Here is a 25810-nt window from a genome sequence, read left to right as displayed (position 1 = left end):
GAAGCACTTGTATATCTCCTATACTCCTATGTGAACAGAGAAACCAGTGACCCTCTTCCATAAGGACATTGCTTTTATATTATGAAGAGTCATTAAAAAGTTTGTGAAAAATACATGTAATGAAAAAAATTAGGCATGGATTTCAAAATGTTTTTGACCAAAATAAGCTTATTTTTAAATTCCATTTTCTATGAAGTTTTTGAAGTACCCTCTTATGTCAAGTTTCTTTTTATTTTATTTATTTTAAAGTTTGTTTATTTATTTGAAAAGCAAAATTACAGAGAAGGAGGGAGGGGGAGAGAGAGAGAGAGATCTTTCATTGCTGTTTCACTCCCCAAATGCTAACTAACACCAGCTAGGGCTGGGCCAGGCTGGAGCAGGAATCAGGAACACAATCCAGTTCTTCCATGGAAGTGACAGGAACCAAATTACTTGAACCATCACTGATGCCTCCCAGGGTATGCATTGACAGGTGGCTGGAATCAAACCCAGGCAGTCTGATGTAGGGCACGCACAGACTAGGAAGTTGAGGGTTGTGTTACAGCCTTCTTGTGTTTAGGTTCTCTTCCATTGTCCTCAAAGGCTTGCATGCAGCATTCTGGATACATAACACATTCCTAGAGCAAGAAAATTTCAGTCAGGAGATGTAGATGTCTAAAGTCATTCGTTCAGGACTTGAGATGAAAATGTCTTGACAGAAAGGTGCCCTGTCCCAAGACTTAATTAGAAACTCCTAAAATCTAAGTCAAATGCCCCCCCCTCTCTGCTTACCATATAACAAATGGACCTCTGCAACGTGCTGTAAACAATCAGAACTTTAATCTGTCTTCACATATTCAGTCATTGGTAATGCTGATTTGACTTTAATCTCAGGATAAACATCAGTGTCTGAATTGTTTGAATCCAACTCTTTCTCCTTATTTCCTGTCTTTTCATCTCCTACTGTTTCTTTGTTGTTGTTCTTGTTGTTTAAAATATTTTATTTTATTTTTATTTGAGAGGCAGAGCTACAGACAGAGAGAGGGAGAGACAGAGAGAAAGGTCTTTCATTCGCTGATTGACTCCCCAAATGGCCACAAAGGCTGGAGCTGGGCCAATCCAAAGACAGAAGCCAGGAGTTTCTTCCATGAGGGTGCAGGGGGCCCAAGCACTTGGGCCATCTTCTACTGCTTTCCCAGGCCACAGTAGAGAGCTGGATCAGAAAAGGAGTCGCGGGGACCAGAACCAGCACCTAGTGTGGCAGGTGGAGGCTTATCCCACTATGCCACAGTGCTGGCCCCTCCTACTATTTCTAACTTTCTGGAGAGGGAGAATCATAGTTCTTCCACATGTTGTCATTAAATCAAAGGCAAAATTATGATCAGAATCATGATTACCACTTCTAAGATTATGAATATGAAATAGTTGTTGTAAGTGCAAATAATCTAAAAACATTCTTTAAAGTGGATCAAAGCTCTACATTGCATTTTCAGTTTTTATTTTGAAACTTCTAGTATGTGATATTGGGAATCCATTCACTTGGGAAACAGGACAAGGAAAGACTGGAGAGTGAGAGGGGAGGCAGAGGCTGGGGACCATAAACAGAAGAAGAACTACTAGTGATTAAAGGGGAAGAGTAGCCTAACCCCACTCTGATAAATCTCTCTGCCAGAAATGAAAAAGAAACAGAAATTATGCAGCATAGGAAGGCATTGAAAATTATAAGTTCATTAATACACCAAATGGCATGCATCATCAATAGAAGTTATTTAGTGTAAGTTATGTGACTGTCATTTTCAATTAGAAAGGTAATATGATGAGACTAACACAGGTCTTAAAGCCAAACAATCCTGGATTAATGTATCAGCTTCTCTGTTTCATAACCATGTAACTGTGGGTCAAGTTCAATGATGTGAGAGATTTCCTCTCATATTATCTTGGGTATCATATGTCTTTCAGAGATTTTAGTTGAATATGTCTGAGTCAGGACTCAGAAACACCACATTTTACACTAGTGTGCCAGATGATTCTGATACACAGAGCCCTATACCATTCTCTGAGAACTATCACCCTCGTTTCCAGGATGTTGAAGATAGCTTCATTATTATACGTGACAAGTAAAATGATATTATGATCATGCCAACAAAATAGCAGAAAGATTTATGTATTGACGTACTCATATCTCTCTCTCTCTCCATTTTCAGTGTGAAATGGAGGAAAAGCTTTAATTCAACACTTCCCCATGCCGAGATGCCAAGGTAGCAGCAACAGCAGCAGTGGTCAGAGACAACTTCCCATGGTATACCCAGCAGAGGTTGTGGAAAACTCTAGGAGGGATGGATTAGAGAAAAACCCTCCTCAGTAGACTGAACCCTCTCTTTCAAGACACCAAAGCCATTGTTCCATTTCAGGGAAAACTGATTATATTTCATTGAAAGGGTGCCCTTCTGCCTTCTGTTGTAAGGGAGGGCTTAAAAATACAATTTAACTCATAAACTCCTCTTTTATTCTTATGCAAATAAACCCTGTTAGATATTTTTGCCTAGACCATATTGTGGAGAATAATGTAAACTGCTGGTCCATTTATAGAATTAGGTTTAAATTGGGTTTATTTTAAATTACTACTCATTGCATTTAGATTCCTCCAAAAGAGCTACCATTTGCTTTCCTGGTTTGTCACCTATGCTTTGAAGACTGGGAAATCAACCAAAAATCTTGATAACTTAGTCAAGCATACTAGTCCTTCAGGAGACTCTGACCAATAGCTGGAGTTTGATACACACTAAAATAACTACAAATAGCTGGCACGACTATTTTATGTGTTAGGCATTGCATTAGGTCCTTTTCAGGCTTTCTTTATTCAATCTTCATAGCAAACCCATGAAATTATTGGTAATGAAACTAATGAAATCAGCTTGGAGAAATTAAATAATGTCTACAAATTTACACAGTAAGTAAAGCTGCATTAAAATTCAGTTATAGCCATCTTTTTAAAAGTAGCTTGCGTCTATCCAACTAGCTTCTTGTCATTTGTGCTCGAAGAAAGTATGAATATATATGAAACTGACAATATCCAATTCAAAAAATCATTAAATGGCACCAAAAGGAGGCAAAGAAGCACATGTCATACATGATAATGTTTTGTAAGATCACTAACTCAGTTTAAGCAACCAATCAATGTCATGGGAAAAGGGGAAGTAGTGAAGGCGACTGCTCCAAATTAAGTCATAAGAGGCATGAACAGCAAATGTAATATATGTACCTTCTTTGGACTCTTTAAAGACCAATCTGACTAAAATGACTTGTTTGAGACAAGGGGGCACGCCATTTGATTATAGACTACTATTAGAGGATCCTCATCCAAATGAATTATCCTTTTAGGTTAAGAGTGTTAATGTTGGGGCCAGCACTGTGGCATAGTAGGTTAAACCTCCACCTGCAGTGCTGGCATCCCATATTGGTACCAATTCTAGTCCTGGCTGCTCCTCTTCCAATCCAGCTCTCTGCTTATGACCTGGGAAAGCAGCAGATGACAGCCCAAGTGCTTGGGCCCCTGCACCCACGTGGGAGACCCGGAAGAAACTCCTGTTCCTAGCTTCAAATCAGCTCAGCTCCTGCCACGGTGGCCATCTGGGGAGTGAACCAGCAGATGGAAGACCTCTCTCTCTGCCTCTCTCTGTAATGCTGCCTCTCAAATAATTAATAAATAATTTTTTTAAATGTTAATCTTATTAGGTTTATTTAAGAAAACATTTTTGCAAATAAGAGATGTAAACTCTTGAAATGGCAATGCCTAGAACTTGCTTTATAATGCCTCTGGATAAAAGGGAAATCGCATAGGGAAAGCAAATATGGCAACATCTTCATCCTTACCAAGTCTCTGTGAGTGGCACATGGGAATTCATTGTATTATTTCCTATACTTTTGTAGATGTTTGAACTTTTCATAAAATAACAGTATTTTGTCTCACAACTTTCAGATCAGTCACAAAAGACTGAACCTGCAACATACCTGGAGGATAGTGCTAGATATCAGTATTGTAGAAACTAACTGTGATGTATAGCATCTTCAGGGGAAATTTCTTTGCTGTGCTGGAGCTGTTTCTTGGCTACCTGGAATTAAGTTCTGATCGCTATCCCAGGTACCCACTTAAAATAAGGGATAATTATAAGTGGGTCATATATAAATAGCATGTCTCCTATTTCTAGATCTTAAAGGCCAAGCACATTTGGAATTCCTTCTGCCCTTGCCTCATTTCTCAATGCCAGACACTGAGAAGAGAAGTGGTTCTGCATCAACACAGCAAAACGCAGCTTCCTTTATGCCTCCTCTTTTGTATGCAGACATTATCTTCTGATTTGCTTTCCTAACTCTCCACCAGCTATTTTAGCATAATAGTCACAATTTATCTTTAAAAGTATTCCTTAAAATATGTATGTGCTTATCAGTTGAAATGGAACTTCAAAAGAGAAAATTGGCTCCATAGTCTCCATGCTTTATGTATATAAAAAAGGCTAAATTCCCAGTTACCTGTTTCCAAATTTTAAATAGCAATTAATAGCATGAAATAATTTACTCCATAACAATACGAGACCTTAGAGACCAAATTCCACCCAATTTCCCCATTTCTGTTTCTATCATTTGCTGTACCTTTTTCATACACTATAGTTTCCCATTTTCAATGCTGATATTCATGATTTATATTCCATCCATCTAAAATTCCCCTCCTTTACTTCTCTACAGATCTCAAACCTCATCTCTCTTTAAAGCCTAATTCAAATGTATGTTCTTTTTGAAAATCTATCCTAGTTGTCCTAGCTGCAAGAGATCTCTCTTTCTATAGCATTTAAACCTCTTTATGAACTCTGTTTCTGTCTTGTGCTATTATTATGCACATGAGTTATAGCTCTTTCTTCTCTGTAAGCTCTGTGGTAATGCTATTTCCTTTGTTTTTGTGTGTCTATAGTAATTAACACAATGTCTTGCGCCTATACACAGTGGTTGTATATATAGGATAAACTGATACATGAAGATTGCAACTTATCTCTTGTAATTCTTGCTTGTATAAAGAACAAGTTTGGGAAATATTTTGAGCTAAAAATTTGCATGTATTTAAAAGAAAGCTGTGATGGCTCACTTTTCACAGTTATCTTCTTTGTGTGGAACTCTGTTTTATAGAAACCTTGGGGAACCTAGGACCTTTCAGAGACCCTACTGCGTTCAATTGGCCTCAGATTTTGAAGTTATGGTTGGCTAAATCCAAGGCCTTAGGTAGTTAGATTAAAGTAAATAGGATTATGTGTTCTCTCCATGACAATTTTACGACACACAGGACTTCCCTGCAGGTTTCGTTTCTGTTCATGCACCTGATGTGAACATTCTCTAAAGAATGCTCAGTGGCCACAAAACAGCAGGAGGTATGGGATCCCTGCTGCCACCACAGGCAAGGTTGTAAATAACACCAGGCATTCATAAACTATGCCTTCTTTTAAATGGCTGTTCGTATAGATGCAGCCTCTGAAGGAGACTGTAATTCAGCTCAGTTAAAAATACTCTATGTTCCCTTCTCTTAGGTTTTTTAAAAGCTTTCCCCCCTCTCTTTCAAATGTCAGTCTTCTATTTTGTTTCGTTACTTCACAGTTGCATATCCTGGCATTTTGAGTTGGTTCTGCTGGCCACAAATAGGACCAATATATAAAGGGGACTACTCAATTCATTTCCCAGATCCCACATGAAGGGCATGGTCATATGCCCCACTCATTAGCTAAGTTACTATAACAAGCAAAATAAAACTCCAAACATAGAATAACAGGTACTAGTGCAGTTGCAGAGATTTGGAACTGTTGGTGGGACTGAAGGTTGTAGAGCAATTGCAACTGTTGGTGGGATTGTAAAATGGGGCAATCACTATAAAAAAAAAATCGTGGTGTCATGAACTGAAATATGCCTCCTTCCCCCAAATTTATCTGTTGATGTAGTAAGCCCTAATATGATTATATTTGGAGATAATGCTTTAAAGACATAATACTAAGGCTTGGATTAGTGTTCTACCTTAATCCACAGGACTGGTGTTCTCACAGAAGAATGGAGACCAGAACTGTGTATCCTCCACCCTAACAGATCACCTTCCACCCACCATGCCCCTGTGTTCTAAGATATCATCTCCCATGCACCATGTACCTCTCTTTTTTTTTTTTTTTTTTTTTTTTTTTTTTTTTTTTACAGGTAGAGTTGTAGACAGGGAGATAGAGAGACAGAGAGAAAGGTCTTCCTTGCGTTGGTTCACTCCCCAAATGGCTGCTATGGCCGGCACTACGCCGATCTGAAGCCAGGAGCCAGGTGCTTTTTCTGGTCTCCCATGCAGGTACAGGGCCCAAGTACCTGGGCCAGCCTCCACTGCCCTCCTGGGCCACAGCAGAGAGCTGGACTGGGAGAGGAGCAACCTGGACTAGAACTCTGGTGCCCATATGGGATGCCGGTGCTGCAGGCGGAGGATTAACCAAGTGAGCCACAGCGCTGGCCCCCACACCTCTGTCTTGATAGATCACCCTGCAAACACCCTACTCCTCCTTCCTCATTTATCACTCTCCAGTTCAGGTCACACCTCCACTTTGCCTTTACTTTTTTACTATATCACTTCGCTGTACTCGTGGCTTGTTCTATCAACCTCTAAAGGTTTCTGGGGTTTTTTTGGTTGTTGTTGTTAACAAATATTTAATTTGAACATTTGTGAATAAGTATTATTCCTCTCAAGTAGCAATCAAGTACACTAATACAGTTTGAAAAAATATTTATTGTAAAAGGGGTAACATTGTAGTAATTTCATTCACTAGAATAGACATTAGCAGAAGTGTTCCCATCTTCACCTAGAAATTGTATGCGTCTAGGCCGGCACCACGGCTCACTAGGCTAATCCTCCGCCTTGCGGTGCCAGCACACCGGGTTCTAGTCCCGGTCGGGGCGCCGGATTCTGTCCCGGTTGCCCCTCTTCCAGGCCAGCTCTCTGCTGTGGCCCGGGAGTGCAGTGGATGGCCCAAGTGCTTGGGCCCTGCACCCCATGGGAGACCAGGATAAGTACCTGGCTCCTGCCATTGGATCAGCGCAGCACAACGGCTGCGGCGGCCATTGGAGGGTGAACCAATGGCAAAGGAAGATCTTTCTCTCTGTCTCTCTCACTGTCCACTCTGCCTGTCCAAAAAAAAAAAAAAAAAAAAGAGAAAGAGAAAATCATAAGAAATTGTATACTTCTGAACGTTTATTTGTCCCTCAAATCTAGAAGATTTTGTTCTGATTTTTGATCCCATGATTTTTCCTAGGGAAATTTACATAACCCATTTTGGGGTATTTTGTTATGAAAAGTATTAAATATCATTATGAAAATATTTGCTTTAAATTTGTAGTATAAGGGTCCACATTGCGGAGTAGTGGGTTAAACCACTGTCTGCAATGCCTACATTCCACATGGGTACCGGTTTGAGTCCCGCTTTCAATTCCAGTTCCCTACTAATGTGCAGCGGAGGATGGCCCAAGAGCTTGGGTCCTTGTACCCATGTGGAAGACCTATCATGAAGCTCCTGGATTTTGCTTGGCTCAGCTTCACCCGTTGTGGCCTTTTGGGGAGTGAATCAAGGATGGAAGATTCTCTCTCTGCATTCAAATAAATAAAATAAATGTCTAAAAAATTTCTACTGTAGTTTGATTTCTCATAATGTTAGATTTTATGTGATAATTGACTCCTCAAGTCTTATACCCTAAAAATCACTAATGTGGCCGACGCCTGGGCTCATTAGCCTAATCCTCCGCCTTGCAGCGCTGGCACACCGGGTTCTAGTCCTGGTTGGGGCGCTGGTTCTGTCCTGGTTGCTCCTCTTCCAGTCCAGCTCTCTGCTGTGGCCCGGGAGTGCAGTGGAGGATGGCCCAGGTCTTTGGGCCCTGCACCAGCATGGGAGACCAGGAGAAGCACTTGGCTCCTGGCTTCAGATCGGCGCAGCGCGCTGGCCGCAACACACCTGCCGTAGCGGCCACTTGGGGGGTGAACCAACAGAAAAAGGAAGGCCTTTCTCTCTCTCTCTCTCTCTCACTGTCTAACTCTGCCTGTCAAAAAAAAAAAAAAAGATTTAAAAAAAATTGCTAATGTAATCAATTTGTGCTATGTAGAATAGGGACAGATAATTTGGTATTTTACCTTTTTTTAAAAAAAGATTTATTTGTTTTATTTATTTGAAGGAGTTACAGAAAGAGAGGGAGAGATAGAGAGAGGTCTTCGATACCTTGGTTCACTCCCCAGATGGCTACAATGGCTTTGGGTAGGGTCACACCGAAGCCAGGACCCAGGAGGTTCTTCCAGGTGTCTCACATGGGTGCAGGGGCCCAAGCACTTGGGCTGATCTTTGCTGTTCTCCCAGGTGCATTAGCAGGGAGCTGGATTGGAATTGGAGCAGCTGGGTCTCAAACTGGGTCCACATGGGATGCCAGCGTTGTAGGTGTCGGCTTTCCCCACTATGCCACAACTCTGGTCCCTGGTATTTTATCTTAAGTCATTTTATCAACTCAAGAAGGAAATACACTGATGGATACTTAGTTGACTAAAAACCATGATGCTTGAGTCTTTTTTATATTATTACTTCTCTGAAATCTATAACATCTTATAAAATTTGACTATACATAAATAAACCAAAATAAATAGACTGGCCCAAAGATTTTTTTGTGGAACAATAATTCTATTAGGTTTTCATATTTAAAGGACAATCAAGGCAAAAGTCATTTAACCTGGCACTCACTGAAAATTAATGAAAATGAGTATTTAGTACATTGGAAACACACACTGGCAAAATTTAAATATATAAAGTGAACATATTTGCAAATGTTAGGAATCACAAACATGAAGAAATTCATATTTTAGAATTGAGTTGTTCTCTTTCATTTGAAGCTCTTGGTTTCTTCTGTACCATCTTCTGTGGAGTATAAACTGTGGCTTTCTGATCTCTGTATTATAAAAGTCAGTACAGCTATTGAGCTTAACACTTTCCTAATAGAAATGAGATCAAGTCCCATGATTTCATATGATCAGTAGCATTAACTGCTGCTAGTGGAGATTAACTACTGTTCTTAGGAGATTGTGGTCTTTTGAAAAAGCCCCATATAATTCCATCCAGTTTCTTTGCATACACTGCAGAGAATAATAATGCTAGAAACCCATGAGTTTATGTGACCCTTCCCCCTCCCCCTTTTACAGTTGTCTTAAACAGGACTATTATTTTCCAAGGGCTATAAATTACAGAGTCCTTAGAGGACAAAGTTCAGATCCCCCCTCTTGAAGTTTAAGGTACAAGTAACAGATTTCCTGTCTGAAACCATCAGAGAGCCACAACATGTATTAATTTTTAACTTCCTTATTAAATTTCTTTAAAAAGTAAAATTAGAGGTAAGTATCTTACCACAGCAATGTAGGACAGAAAATCCCCCTGAGACAGAAAATTGCTTGGCAGGATGATGCTTGGGAGTCTGGGGAAGTAAATTCTACTTGCATCTCCACTGTGGGTCTGCCTGGAGGCAGTCCCAGCCCAGGGGTGCTTAGCTTTCTAGAGTCCACCCTGGATTTGTGGACATAATAACACACCGGATCATCTTACTTCACAGAGGTGATATGCAAACCAACCAACCAAAAGTTGGAAAAGATTTAAAGTCCCTGAGAAAGTAGGATGATAGAAACACTAGTGACTATTATTACAACGATTACAACGATATATGATTCTGCAGTGCAATGCTGTAGCCCTAAATATTAATTGAATGAATTAATGTATAAATAAAAGATTCATGGTAAAAACATAATCCAACAAATCACCTGGTAGTTTCCTAGATTCAAAGGTATTACAAATACTCTTGTTATGATTTCTAAATGTGTTGCATTCACAAAAACTATTTAGCAACATTTCTGAAATACTGCATGAGGCCTGACTGCTCATTTTGTGGCCTTACCATTGGCTGAGCTCATAATGACAACTTTCCCATTTTTGTAAAGGCAAAGCTATGTATCTAAGTAATACAGCTTAAATACAATAAATCAATTCCAAGTTCCTATTAACATTCAAGGAAAGCAACACTGAGATTTGTAAAAAAGGTGCTGTTGCCAGAGAGAGGCTTAGCAGCAGGAAGAGACTAGGATGATATTGGAGAAGCTGTGCTCACATTATCTGGTGAGTAGTTCCCCAAATTTATATTTTAAAACTGTCTTTTATCATGTAGAGAAGGGCAGTGCATCACCACCTGGTGACAGGTGTCATTTTTCTTGACAGGCTCTATCATGTAGCACAGTGGCTCTCAAAATGGGGTCTCTGGAACAGCAGCAGCAGCATTACCTGAGAACTTGTTAGAAATGCAAATAGTGAAGAACCACCACCACTGCTCCCCCAACCCCACCCTGAGCCCTGCTGCATCAGAAACGATTGGTGCAGGGTCTGGCCATCTGTGTTTTAAAAACCCACCAAGTGATTCTGTGTGCAGGTCAAAATTGGGGAATCCCTGGGATAGTGGCTAGTACCATAGGTTCTGAAGTAAGACTGATGACATTTAAACCCCTGCTCTACCACCTCAGCAACTGGGTGATTTTCTGTGCTGATTTCTTCACCTAAAAAATTGGAGTAGTAACAGTACTGACAATAGGATTGTGAATGAATTTGTGTTTCCAAATAGTGTCTGCCAAATGAAAAGCACTCAGTAATGTAGGTCCCTGTGAATTTTTCAGGACTGCAACAACACTGGCACACCTGCTGCTCTGAAAGTGGTTTCTGCAATCCCCATAGCCAAAGGACCTGCTTCGGGAGTCCTCCAGGTAAGTGTAGCAGCAGAGCACATCTAGTTGCCAAGGGAGTAGCAGGAACGTCTGGACTGTCAGGCGAGATGGTCAGGTTAGCGGGAAGCTGAAACACAGTTACTCTTGGAGAAGTCAGTGTTGCAGCCAGGCTCTCCAGGAGCAGATGTGGAGGTGGTGTTAGGGACACACGATGTGTATTAAAGAGCAACACCTCTGGGAGAAAAGGGCAGAGGAAGACACTGAACCACAGTGGAGCTCCAGTGAATCTTTTTGCAAGAAGACCTGGAGTTAGGATTGCCCATCTGTGTCCCCTGGATGGCCAAAGTGGTTATTAGCTGCAGGCTACCCCAGGAAGGCCCTGGCCCTTTGCCTAGTGGCCTCTGTGATAGAGACAGATCCCAAAGAGGCTGGCAGCGGGGCAGCAAGGCCTTCCTCCAAGGAGGATCTGGGCCGCCTACTCCCTGTTTGCCACAGTCACTCAGAAGATTAAAGGTTAAGAATGACAAAATTGAGAACTGGAAAAGGCCATTAACGTAATGACAGATCCAATTGAAGTGCTTTCTGCTTTTTAGCAACCATATCACACAGGTCATGATGCTCAGCTCTGGGTGCTATGCTGAAGGGGATTAATGTTCTAAAGTCATGATTTTTGTCTTATTTTCTACCCTGGTTCCCTTGAGGCACATCAGTTATTCCATGGTTACAGTGACTCTCTCATCAATGAGCCACACACGCTCATAAAAGGGCTGTTTCAGAAGGTGGGGAGGGCACCTGTGGTGTTTGACATAGCCCCTCAGATGATCCTAATATATCTCCCAAAGACTATCACTCCCCACTGGCAATCATATCCTAAAGAATAATTAAGATTATATCATATGAGAAAAGATGGAAGGAGTTCTAGTGTTTAGCTTGAAAAAGAAGAGAGTGGATCTCAGATGAAATAGGAAAGCTAGAAAGAGCTCTCAGAGTTAAGTAATGCATTCCTCTCTTGTAAAGGAAGAAGTCAAGCCTAATATTGCCTGAAATTAACTTTACTATCATATTAGCTAAAAAATTAATACAGGGGCCAGCATTGTGGCACAGAAAGTTCTGCTGCCACCTGTGTGCCAGTTTGAGTCTCGGTTGTTCCATTTCCAAACCAGTTCCCTGATAAAGTGCCCAGGAAAGCAGTGGCAGATAACCCAAGTGCTTGAGCCCCTCCCACTACATGGGGACCCAGGTGGAGATCCTGGTTCCTGACCTCAGCCTGGCCCAGCCCCGGCCTTTGTGGACATTTAGGGAATGAACTGATGGATGAAAGATCTCTCTCTCTCACTCTCTCTCCTTCCCTCCCTTCCTCCCTTCCTCCCTCCATCCCTCTCTCTCCCTGTGTGTATGTGTGTGTCCTTCTCTCTCTATAATATATATATATAATAAATGTCCTGCAAAACAACAACAACAACAAACCCAGGTGTACCATTAAAAGATAAAACATTTACTAATTAAATATAAAAAGGGTCCATCAAAAATTAATAACAACAATTTTATGTGGTGACCAGCAGTACTTTGATGAAATTAAATCACTACTAGTAGTGTGAATATGGTCCTGATGCCATAAAGACACTGTTTTTAAAGTTAGCATACCAACATGTGCCATGAGATCACTTAATTTTTTTCACTTCTTCTTTCTGTTCAAACTAGTACACAAGCCTTTAATGTTATGCCATTCTGCAATGCCATCTGGCATTCATTTAGCTCAAATGCACCACTTCTGCTCTGTTCTTTTTGCCTAGTACAGGGCATCCACTGATTATTTTCTTGCTGACATCCCTTCTTTTGAATAACTAATATTTCCTAACTCCTGTGTGGTGATAAGCAGCAAAGCATATATCACTCTCCAAGAGTCCCCACGTGATCTAGACCAAGCCAATCATAATATTCATTCCTTCTGTCCATGCGGCTGGGCAAGTGACCCAAACAGATTTAAATAGAGCCCTTCCAAGTCTGGGGAGCCCATAAATTTCCATTAGCTTCAGCTAGTGAGGAAAGACAAATCCAGGTAAGCTTGTAGGTTCATTTCATACCAGTTTCCAGTAGCTTCTCGTGAGCTGGCTTTGCAGGTGTACATGAGGTCCACGGAAGGATGGACTGGCCCTTGCTATTGTGTGCCAGAGGCTCTCCCTTTCTCACAAGGCCAAGTTCTCAAGCAGGGCGCCTCCCTTGTCATATGTCCACTAGATGTCATCCATCTCTCCTCCTATAAATATGAGGAGCATTACACGGGTGGAGTTCCTGCTTAGAGGGACACCTTCAGCTGTGTGAATTCTTGCTCTGACTGGCCCAGACACAACTCTCAGACTTGAAAGGCTTTCCCCAATTTACCAGATGTGATCTTTGCAGGATCTGGAGCTTGTGGTGCAAGGCATCTCATTTGCGTGTTTTTGTTTATTTTTATGACAGGCAATGGAGTTCTGACTAATTCAGCCCACAATAATTACAGCAGCCCTATTTAACACCACCACAATTATTAACCCAAATGAAAGCCAAGCACCGAAACTACACAGTAGAACTTGAGGTTAAGATAACTATTCAAGGGCTGGCATTGTGGCCACTGCTGTGACTCCGGGATCCCATGTGGGCAGAATATGCCCTGAGTACTTGGGCCACCTGCCACCCATGCAGGAGTCTTGGATGAAGCCCCTGGCTCCTGGCTTCAGCCTGGCTCAGCCCCAGCCATTGCAGCAATTTGGAAAGTGAACCAACTGGTGAATGATCTCTCTCTCTCTCTCTCTCTGTCTCTCTCTCTCTCTGTAACTTTCAAACAAATAAATTAATCTTTTTTTCAAGTACCCATTCAGATGATCTAGAGTATGAATATCACACAAATATAGCTGAGCATATCATCCTATGAAGGTGCATTTGTGTGTACACACACACCTGCACACATGACCCTGAAAGTGAGCTCAGAACCCTGAATGACAAAGAGCATGGTCTGCCTGGGATTTTCATGAACATCTTGGGTCCTCGTCACCCAAACGATACCGAGGTAATTTTCCATGAAATTACAGGTTGAATAATTCTGTTTTCCTTAGCCCTTTCTAAAGCATAAAGCTAATATTTTAGATCATTTAGTTAAGAGGGATTCTGGTCATATAAAGCTAAATAAGTTTCAGAAATTCAGTTTATGGGATTATAAAATTATTTGCAACTGGAAGGAGATTCGAATTTAGGAAAACAAGAGCAAAAGCACAAAGTTGTTCCTACAGAAATGTCTTTGTGTTATAATTTTAGAAATTTTAATGATAGTTTCTGTGCCTTGGGGTAAGGGCGGAGGTGCTTTCCAAGAATATACCACAGGTTTAAGCCAGGGTTATGCAAGACTGGCAGGAAATTAATAATTTGGAGCTCTCCCTCAGATATAACCTTAAAGTCAATTTTAGAGATTCTGTTAGCACAAATATGCTTTTAATATTAGCCTTAAATCTAAAGTTCAGTTATTTGTGGTTATAAGAGATTTTAAAGTATAGAGTTTACAGGAGTGGAAACTATTAACCCAGCTGACCTTGGCCTAGTTCTAACTATATATTTGGTAGGAAGCAGGACGTTGCAGTAGCAATAAATACAGCTGGAATTCTGTTCTTTCTCCCCTTCACATGACCTTGAACAAGTTAGTTAACCTCTCTAAGGTGGTTATTTCAAAGTAGGGATATGGGTGTGTTTGGGATGACTCAGTGGGGTCATATCTATTTTATTAAGTCATTTAAAATTTGTAGTATTGTGTTGTATTTTACAAAGTACATTGAACTTTAATAAAAATACATTAATATGATTCATAAATATATAGAGAGACATACAGATTTTCATTGAGATTGTGAAATCAGAAATATTTACAGACCATAGTCTTAGATCTTAATTTGTTCCTTTTTAAATCAAAGGTGTTGCTCTGATGCCCTTAATGTTTGAAATGTGTATGTCTGTGTGTGTATGGACATAAATAAATAGACACATAAACATTTATATACATTTATAAAATACATTAATGTATTCTATGCCTTTAATTAGAGAATTCTCTGATCTTCATAAGGGTTCCACAATCATGAGAAAATAATGTACTCCATAATTAAGGTTACTTTATGGCTCATCCCCAATAAGACTCCCCAGTAAAGAGCGATTCAGTTCCCAATTTTGTAGCTTAGCAGTTGAATATCTTTAGATGAAGCTGTCGATACTGAAATTAAAAAGCAAGTGGAACGTTATTACAAGTAATACAAGAACTAGAACCCAGTGTTTTCATGGTCTGGGCTTCATGGGTTTAAGCATTTTAACAAAAATGCCTTCCAGACGATAAAAATTATTGTCCTGTGGTCTCAGCTAAATCTAGGCTTAAAGGAATATAGCCACTATTTTGTGTTTTCAATCAATTCTAGCTACTGATTTAATTCTATGACTTCCTGTGATTGCAAATCTTTGAAACTTGAGTTGAAAATCCTGAATGGCTCAGGTTTGCATGTCTGCCATTACCCACATCTTGAGAGGCCCTGGTACAATAGACTACTTAGGAAAAATAAAGTTGATTTAACTGACACCCACATAAACTCCAGAGCTGATAAAGGCTTCAATGAACCCATAAAAGTACTTTTATTTGACTAAGTGAAAATTTATCAAATTAAAAAAGTCTAATAAAATAGAAAAATGGGCAAAATACAAAATGAATAATTCTCCAGAGAAACAGCAGTTATCAACATTTATGTGAAATATGAACTTCAATCTCTTTAGTAATTAAAGAAATGAAAATCAAAATGAGATGCCCTATTTTTCTATGTAAATGACCAATTAAAGTAAACTAAATTATCTAAAGCTTATAAAGACAGGAAATAAAATCCATGTCATTCACATCAGACAAAAGGGTCTTTTCTATATGTCTAATATGCACTACTGACAGCTTAGCAATGCCAACCAAAAATATTATGAATATGCCTTTCACTCAGCTACTTTATCTCTAAGAGTTCACCTGAACAAAAATTTATCTACAAATATGTGCATGCCAATTTTTAAAGATTTAACTAATTACTTATTTGAAAGGCAAAATGAGAGGGGGAAAGAGAGAAAGAGATCTTCCATCCACTCCCCAAATGGTTGCATCAGCCAGGTGTAGACCAGGCTGATTCTAAAAGTCAGGAACTTCATCCAGGTCTCCCACATGGGAGCATGCCAACATTTTGAATAAAATTAGTTACTATTCATTCAGTGCTTACCATGTGCCAAGTGTTACACTAATTCTTTTAAAAATATTTATTATTTTTTAATTTGAAAGTCAGAGTTGGCAGGGGTAGTCTTCTATCTGCTGGTTCACTCTCCAACTGTCCACAGTGGCCAGGGTTGGGCTAGGCAGAAGCCAAGAGCCAGGAGCTTCACCAGGTCTCTCAGATGGGTGCAGGGGCCCAAGCACTTGGGGCATCCCTCTGCTGCTTTCCCAGGTGCATTAGCAGGAGCTGGATCAGAAGTGGAGTGGCCGGAACTTGAAGTGGCATCCATATGGGATGCCAGCACTGCAGGTGGTAGCTTAACTGGCTGCGCCATATGCCAGCTCCTAAAATTTTTATTATTGCATTTGAGACCTGCAAAATTTCCATGAGGAAATCTCTTCATAATTTCTATTGACAGGGAAGACTAGCAGGCTTAGAGGTTTGGTGAGTTAGCCAAGAATGCACAAATCATAAGTGTACAAATGCAAGCCATCTATGTCTAGAACCTGATTTAACAGCAAAAAGAGATGGGAAAAGCAACAACATAAACAAGGAGTTTGTTAAATTAATTACAGCATATCAAACAATGGATTATAAAAGAATAATTAAGAGCATTGGAGAAATGTACCTGTTGTATTATTAAATATAAAGGGGTGATCCAAAATAAAACATGCATTATAATCTTAGTGTTGATAAAATACACAGTAAAATGTTAATAAAATTTGGCTCCAGATGTGGATTTATAGCCATGTTTTATCTTTTTCTACACACTTCTTTATTCTTCATAGTCTCTATAATTATATGAATCACCACTACTAAAAATTAAATGAAAGAAGCATTTTTGTCCATAGCTTTGATCTTGGCTTATAATCAAAAGTGATATATATGAATCTAAAAATGTAGAACCCTGAAGTCCAGTACCTTCCTACCAGCCTTTCTCCATGTATTGTACCTTTTATTAATATTCCAGCATTGTGTCATTTCTTTAGAATTCATTTTTATCATTTAAAAAGAATATATACAATGAAATAATAAATTTGACAGAAGAGTACAAAATAAGAGATAATTTTTCCTTTGACCTCAACCCAGTGCCTCCCTTCCGCAGAGGTCATTTCCCCCAGATAGTCGATAATTCTTTTGCTTCTCCAGTGTGAGAGATAAGGAATATAGTTGATCCAAAATAAGGTAAGTTTTATAATCTTAATTTTTGAAAGTATACAACAAAATGTTAATAGGAGCTGTCTCCAGATGTGTAACTGTACAGAATTTTTACTTTTCCTTTGTATGTTTTCTCTTTTCTACAATTATCAGGTCCAGATAATTTTTTCTTTAAGTGTATTTGTTTTAAAAAATGTAAAATAAACTACAAGTCTGTCTTTGTTTATGGCCTTTCCCTGTTCTCTTGCCACAGTGGGGCGTGCCCTCTCCTTCAGCTCTAGCCAGGCCACAGAGAAGACACCTGGGGTGACGCTGAGAACACAGTCTGCCCAGATAAAGCCCTCCCATCAGTCTCTGTCTAAGCTGGCCCGCAGTGCTGTGCTGAGGGGAGCGTGTGCTCAGGGCACTGCCCTTTGTGAACATGGTTCTCTGTCCCCAGGTTCTGGATCAAGAGCATAGTCCTGGGGGCTGATGTGTGCAGCGGGAAAGGCAGGGGGCCTGGGAAGTTCTGGAGGAATCAGTGGGCGCACTTTGTCCCTGCAGCTCTGACTGCCACTACTCTTTCCTGAGAGGCATTGACAGTGGGATGGAGTCCCCCATCCTGGCAGTACAGGGACACCTGGGGCCTGCTCAGGCTGGTTTGCAGAAAGCTGCTGCACATACACGAAAACTGGCCTGTGCTTAAACTGCCTGCTGGCCAAGTTGCTAGGGGCTCCTTCGTTTTTGTTCGCTCTAGTCCTGTCCTCCCCCCAGATAAAGACAAGACCTTGGTCCCTGGTCTCTTTCTTCCTTTGATTTTGCCCAAATAATAGCTTCCTGGCTTCTGTTATGTAGGTGTTCTACAACTAAAGAGATTTTTCCCCTTTACTGAGAGCAGAGGGGACACATTTGGTTGTTAGGAACTAAAGAAGCAACACAAGGCTGCTAAAGCTCTCCAGGGACAGGTAAAAAGCCTTGCTGGGCACAGGGGCACCATGCAGGCTGTCACACTCTGAAGTCATACGTGGACTTCTTGGTCCTCTACAGAACAGAGGCCTTAGATATCCAGATATTTTAATAGTTGGGTTTGTTAACTCAAAATACTTTATTGGTAAAATGAAGACATTCTTGTGGATTTGATGAGTTGAACTGTATATATATATATATATATAAAAAAACTCTACCTCTATATCTGTCTAGCTCTATCTGTCTAGAGCCAAAACTTCTATAAATTACAATAGAAAAGGACAGAAACACAATTATTGTAAATGAATTCAATATATCAATGACATCAAGTAGTACATCAAAATGATATATTACTTTAATATATCAATTACTTTAACACAGTAATGGGCCATTAATTAGACATGTTTGAATGAGAGCTGAAATATTTAATGACTGATGAATGCTGGCTGTTCAAGGCAGAAGTTCAAGCCACAATTGGAGCATCCTTACCAGATGGGTCAGGCAGGGTTCTGGTTTGGGTTTGGTGAAAGGTGGTGAGTGGGGATGTTTCTTAGGAAGATCTTCACTTCTCTCTTCAGTCAACTCTGGAAGGCCTGATAGGTCCCTTAGGTAAGAGGAAACAAACCTCAGAGCAAGGATGGAAAGCTGCTTAGATTCCTAGAGGAGACTTGGCAGAAATGGGAGGTTCAAGAAAACTGGAGAGTAAACTGGGCTGAGTGAGACACTCACCATGCGTGCAAAATTTAGGATGGCACCAATAGATTCAGCAATGAAAATAAACACCATCTTAATGCAATATTCAAAAACCAAAGTCCAGAAATCCATCAAGAATAAAATATTTAAATTATAATTTTGCTTCAGGTACAAATATAGCTTCACATAGCACTAGGTTCAAGGTCTCCAGGCTTATTGAAATTATCCTTGTGACTCCACCCCAATATTCAAGGACCCACATCTTCCAAACCAGTGCCCTAACTTAAAAACAAGAGCCCCTACTTGGTTAGCAAATCAGTTTTCACTGTAATGCAGTCACTTGTCAAAATTAGAGTTTGGTTTGCTTTGAGACCTTTTAGACTACGCCTGCAGGATAAGTGTTTCTTTGAAGAAAAGTATGGGAGCACGCAGCTTCCTCACAGAGATTTTGAGGTGGAAATTTAAAGCCCTGACCTCATCATTTTCTTTCCCCATATTCTCCAGAGTAGTTAGGAGCAGCAAACAACCCTATTATACTCCTATTTCCACCAACATGTCCTGGGCATGCATGTGACTGCAGGTGTGTACAGCCAATGATTTAAACAACTTTTGCTGCTTTATTTCATGAGTACCAGTGTCCCATTTATACTGGAATTGGGCCATGAATTGCTTCCATTTAAATCAAGTCAGAAAATGAATTCCATAGAACCCAGAATTAATTCAGAAAACCCACCCATATGTTTCTATTCTTCTGGAACTATTCTCAATACCAAATAATGTATCAGTCACAGACAGAGAAATTATACAGCTAGGAATCATGGACGAACTGGAGAATAAAGAGCACAGCACAGGAGAAGGCGGGCCATTGGGGAGAAAAGACAGACATGAAGGAAGGGAGAGCGAGAGATTCCAGGTCTCCCTCATGGGTGCAGGGGCCCAAGGACTTGGGCCATCTTCCACTGCTTTCCCAGGCCATAGCAGAGAGCTGGATTGGAAGAGGGGCAGCTGGGACTAGAACTGGCACCCATATGGGATGCTGGTGCCACAGGCAGAGGCCTAGCCCAACAAGCCACAGTGCCAGTCCCTAAAAAGAATGTTTCAAATTCTTTTATTGACTTTGAATTTGTTTTTGAAAGGAGAGGGAGATACCACCCATCTACTGGTTCATTATCCAAATGTCCACAACACGAAGGGATGGACAAGAACAGAGTCAGATCCAGGAATGCAATCTGGGTCTCCTACATGGGTTTCATGGACCAAAGCACTTGAGCCATTATCTGCTGCATCCCATGGTGAGAATTAGCAGGAAGCTAGAGTCTAGAGTGGAGCTGGAACTCTGAACCAAGGCACTCCTATAGGGCATGCAGGAGCCCCAAGAGGTGTCTTTAACTGCTGTACCAAATACCCACCCTGGCTGTCTTTTTGTGAGTTACATTAAGTTGATATATGTTATATGATTATCTTTTCCCTTTGATATAAGGATGAAGAAGGAAAAAGAGTGACTCTGCAAGACACATCCATATCAAAAGCAGATCTCGTGCTTGCATTATAAGAAGGCAGAGTAGTGGGAAGCAGAACGCCTCTCAGCCCAAAACCCTACTTGCTGTGTGTTCAACAGTGTCCTGGGCTGGAACACCTCTCAGTGGGACAATGAGAGAGCAGATCACGTTTCCTTCTGCTGATTCTTGGTTTATGTGGTTTCTCCATAAAAATTGTTCCTTAACTTTGTAGCATTGCAGCAATTACCCTCACTTAATCTTTTTTTTAAGGTTTTAATTATTTATTTGAGAGGTAGAGTTACAGACAGTGAGAGGGAGAGACAGAGAGAAAGGTCTTCCATCCGCTGGTTCACTCCCCTAATGGCCACAATGGCTGGAGCTGAACAGATCCAAAGCCAGGAGCCAGGAGCTTCTTCTGGGTTTTTGGGAAGGGCCCCAAGCATTTAGGCTGTCTTCCACTGCTTTTTCAGGCCATAGCAGAGAGCTGGATTGGAAGAGGAGCAGTCAGGACTAGTACTAGTGCCCATATGGGATGGCGGCGCCACAGGCAGAGGATTAACCTATTGTGCCACAATGCCAGCCCCATCTTGGCTTTATAAGCAAACATAGCCATACCAATTGCTGACAAAGACAATGAAAAAACCAGAGCCAGGTATACATGACAAATACATTAACATATGCTGACTTTTGTTGGAGGTATACGATGAAGCAAGATCATTGCTAAGCGCTCTACACATACTACTTGATTTGATCTTGAAGCTGTATTTATGAGATATGATATAATCCCTTTTTGCAGATGTGTATGGCTTAAATAGGTTAAGTAACTTGCCTGAGATTCTAAAGTCGAGAGATAGATTTTGTTTCAAATCCATGACTTTCTGGCATCAGAGCCCTAGCTATTGTTGGAGACAACATTCTACAGAAAAGGAAGGCTTTTCAGTGCTCATTATTGGGAAAACTTTAAAACCAAATTATTTCTAACTTGGATTAATGATTTGTAATCATTTTCAGGTTATGAACCTCTTTAGGAATCTGATGAGAGCTTTTATTTACTTGTGAAATTAATTAATTATAATGCATAGGAAGAGCCAGATACAGAGAGAGACCTTGCATATGCTGTTTTACTCCCCAAATGGCCACAACAGCCAGGGATGGACCAGGATGAAACCAGAGCTAGGAATTCTATATGGATCTCCCATGTAGGTGGAAAGAGCCCAAGTACTTAGACTGTAGTTTTCTGCCTTCTCAGGGCATTATTAGGGAGCTGGATCAGAAGCTGAGGAGCTGATTAGAAATTTGATCCTATTTCTCTCTATCATTTTCTCTCTCTCTCTCTCTCTCTCTCTCTCACACACACACACACACACACACACCGCATTTGCAGGTGCTGTTTTCCAAATAGTGCTTCTGGAGGCATGTCTTGAGGGCCAATACTGCTGTGATGGAGGGAGGTCTTGCATAAGAATAGTGCCATTTATTCCTGGATAATAAACTTGGATTTCAGAGAGTTAAATACTCTTTGGGAATGTGTAAATTACTTGTTACAGGAATTGTGTCTTTAGAAGACAGCGAAAGCTTTATTTATGGGAGCCTTAATGAGTTTGGTTATATAGGAGTTTGATTTCCATCTCATAAATAATAAACAATCCTCACAATATGCTAATCTAGCTTCCTTTTCAATTGCTCAAGTTAATCTTGCAAAGAAAATAATCAAGAAAAATATGGAAAATGACATCATCCTGTGGGAATTAAACATCTCCTAGATGGTATAACATCTCTGCTCCAAGGCTTAGAAGCTTATTAACTGTGTCTGACTCATTGGTTATTCTATTTAGACAATGCTTTCCCCAAATCCAAACAATGTTAAAATGAAATATGACTTTAATTGAACAAGATATATCTGTTATGAGATTTGTTAAATTTGAAGTAGAACATGACAAAATTGAAACAAAAACAGAAATGGAGAAATTATTTCCATATCCAGTAGTCACATATCTTTGTTGATTTTTTATGAGATATAAAAGAAATATTCTCAATGTGTACAGGGAGGAGGCTACCTTTATTGTGTCATTAAGACAGTTTAGACAGATGAACAGGAAATCAGGAGATCCTATTCATCTTTGTTTCCCAAATATTTGACAAAGTCCTCCTCACTTCATCCCTGATGCTCCTGCTTGAGATCAAATTGAACGCCGCGCACAGTTTCTATCCAAGTTCTCGCGCTCTGCTTCCTTCTTCCCTGACTCCCTTCTTCCTTTCCAGCCTCATCACCTCTGAACTTATTCACCATGTGCACCCTAGCATCTGGGTGTGTTGGAATCCTTGCATATCCTCAAACAGGATTTATTCTCCTACCTGGCATGTCTCTGCATACATTTTTTCTTCCACTTGGAATTCTCACCAGCCTTCCTCTCTGTCCATTTCATAAGCATAGTAGAAGAAAATACTGATTTGGGGACCAGGGGTCTCTGTCTGGACACCTGCTTTGTGGCGTTCTGGTATGTAAACTCAGGCGAGTTCATTTCTCTAGCTTCATTTTCATCATCTGAAAGTGGAGTTGTCATGACAGTTAAATGATACTGTGATGGGCACAGTGTCTAATATATTTTAATTATTTGATACTGTTTTAGCCATTATTATGGTTGCAATTATTACTGTCGTTCACCCATGACAATCCTACTTCTCCCCTCCATGTAGCAACCTGTTGCCTAAGAGGAAAGGTGATAAGAAATCTTATCAAATGATATTTTGGGCAACAACATTATCAATGCCACTGTCTAGAGTCCCTGGGTAGTTCAGGAAATCGTAGAGATGTAGATGTAATTTTGGCGATGGGGGTGGTAGCTGATGACATAATTGTCTTTCAATAACATTTCTTTTTTTTAAGATTTATTTATTTATTTATTTGAAAGAGTTACGGGGCGGGGGAAGGGGGCGGGGGGGCGTGTCTTCCATCTGCTGGTTCACTCCCCGGTTAGCCGTAATGACCGGAGCTGCATTGATCTGAAACCAGGAGCCAGGAGCTTCTTCCAGGTCTCTCAGGTGGATGCAGGGCCCAAGGACTTGGGCCATTTTCCACTGCTTTCCCAGGCCATATCAGGGAGCTGGATCAGAAATGGAGCAGTCGGGACTCAAACCGGCACCCATATGGAATGCTGGCACTGCAGGTGGCAGCTTTGCCTACTATGCCTCAGAGCAGGCCCCTCAATAACATTTCTTAATTAGACTAAGCCAGGATTTCAGTTTCCATGCTACCTGTGAACGTCAAAGAAGCAAGCTACTTCACTGAGTGGAAGTGTCGACTGAATTTAAGAACTTGAGCTTCTAGCTCTATCAACAGTCAGTTGTTCTTGGACAAATTGCTTTACCTCCCTGGGGCCCAATTCCTGATTTATAAGAAAAACAAGAGGACTGAATCATTTTCAAGCATCTTTCCAGCTTTAGAATTCTGTGATTCTAAGTGGGAAAACTTACTCTGTCTTTGTTTTTTGTAAACTCCTAAGGCACCATGGAAGGTGTCAAATCAGGATCCTGCCCCACTTGGTTGTATGCAGAGGCCCGTCAGTGTGGTTCCTGTTCTGTTCCACAGAAGACAATAGCTTTGGCTTCTGCTGGAGATAAGGGGAGGAGCCTCAGGTTTCCCAGTACTGCCTTCTAAATGGATTAATCTATAGCCATTTCTGTTGCTAGAGCCATTATCTCGGGATATGTATGCTATACAAACAAAGCACAGAGGCATAAAACCAAGGTGGAGAATTTATTCCCTCATAGAAGTTGCCAGAAGAACAAGGAAAGATGGGATATACAGTACAGTGTCAATATCTTTATTTCTAAATTCAGTTTATCTTTTACCTGGCAGTCTTATTAAATGAGGCAATAAAAATGCTTTATCATGATATTCAAGATATGGGAGGCCGGCGCCGTGGCTCACTAGGCTAATCCTCCGCCTAGCGGCGCCAGCACACCGGGTTCTAGTCCCGGTTGGGGCGCTGGATTCTGTCCCGGTTGCCCCTCTTCCAGGCCAGCTCTCTGCTGTGGCCCGGGAGTGCAGTGGAGGATGGCCCAGGTGCTTGGGCCCTGCACCCCATGGGAGACCAGGAAAAGCACCTGGCTCCTGCCATCGGATCAGCGCAGTGCGCCGGCCGCAGCACGCCGGCCGCGGCGGCCATTGGAGGGTGAACCAACGGCAAAGGAAGACCTTTCTCTCTGTCTCTCTCTCTCACTGTCCACTCTGCCTGTCAAAAAAAAAAAAAAAAAAAAAAAGATATGGGAGACCAATACAATCTAAAAAGCAAATAACAACAAACAACCTGCATAAGCATTTCCAAGAAGCCATTAAACTATCTTCTTGAAGAAGGCAGAAGCTTCAGGAAGCAGGATTTTTCCACCAGAGATCCCTGATGTATCTTTCTTGGTTCTGACAAAGACAACTGAGAAGTCAAAAATAGAAACCACTTTGAAGAAACTCAGAGGGCCTGGGTAAAAGTCCTCTTGCAAGACATCTTTATTAACACTAAAAACCCTCCAAGGTCCCTCCCCTACAGTCGTGACAGATGTCTCTGACAGTCTCTCCACAGTGGGAAAACTTCCGAACATTTCTTCCTGCATTTCATAGAGTTTACAAAAACCGCACAAGTAGCTTCCACAGCATTTATCAAGCAAGAAGTAATTGAAAACAGCAGGTAGTTGTGCCTTAGTCACTGAAAGAGAACTATTTGCCAATTGACACATGGGGTGCTGAGGCTGGGAATTCCCATTATAGCCCCTGGGTGGTATTCAGGTTCAGTAAATCCCCTCCATGTCTGGATAACTGGATTCCTAAATCTTAAGACTATTTTCATCTGCTAAGAGGATATTTGGAGTAAAACGGAATCTAAGAAAATTTGTTTTGCTTCTAAATGTAATCTGCCTCTTACATATAAATATGGTACATGAAATCCTTTTTCCCCCTCTTATCTGTGATTTAGAAAAACATGGTCACCAAACAAAGTGTCTTGTCACCGTACTTAGTATTGGGTAGTTCCTTAAAAGTGTTGACTCAGAGAATTCAAACTTCACCCCAATGATCTACTTAAAGGTAGGTTAGAGGAGAGGAAATATCAGACTAAAGAAATTAAAATTTAGTTCTAGCAGGGAGTTTGAAAGTCTTTAAGATGTTTAATCTTGGGGCCTGCCGCTGTGGCACAGCGGGTTAACGCCCTGGCCTGAAGCGCCAGCATCCCATATGGACGCCAGTTCTAGTCCCGGCTGCTCCACTTCCACTCCAGCTCTCTGCTATGGCCTGGGAAAGCAATACAAGATGGCCCAAGTCCTTGGGTCCCTGCACCCACATGGAAGACCCAGAATAAGCTCCTGGCTCCTGGCTTCAGATCGCCGCAGTTCCCGCTGTTGTGGCCATCTGGGGAGTGAACCAACGGATGGAAGACCTCTCTTCTCTCTCTCTGCCTCTCCTCTCTATGTGTAACTCTGATTCTCAAGTAAAAAATAAATATTTAAAA

At 40.9% G+C, this 25810-nt stretch overlaps 1 long non-coding RNA gene across 6 annotated transcripts in view; it reads left to right on the top strand.

Moving 5' to 3' along the window:
- The window catches only part of LOC103350933 (uncharacterized), a 252701-nt gene that overhangs the window by 90382 nt on the left and 136509 nt on the right, over positions 1-25810 (top strand). For all 6 annotated transcript variants that reach the window (XR_007909959.2, XR_007909960.2, XR_007909957.2 and 3 more), the window contains one exon: positions 10724-10810. This is a non-coding gene — a long non-coding RNA (uncharacterized lncRNA). The remainder of the gene's footprint in view (positions 1-10723; positions 10811-25810) is intronic.

This window comes from Oryctolagus cuniculus, chromosome 13, assembly GCF_964237555.1.
Source record: "Oryctolagus cuniculus chromosome 13, mOryCun1.1, whole genome shotgun sequence".
Lineage (NCBI taxonomy): Eukaryota > Metazoa > Chordata > Mammalia > Lagomorpha > Leporidae > Oryctolagus > Oryctolagus cuniculus.
Note: the sequence above shows the minus strand (reverse complement) of the source record. Positions and strands in the feature narration are given on the sequence as shown.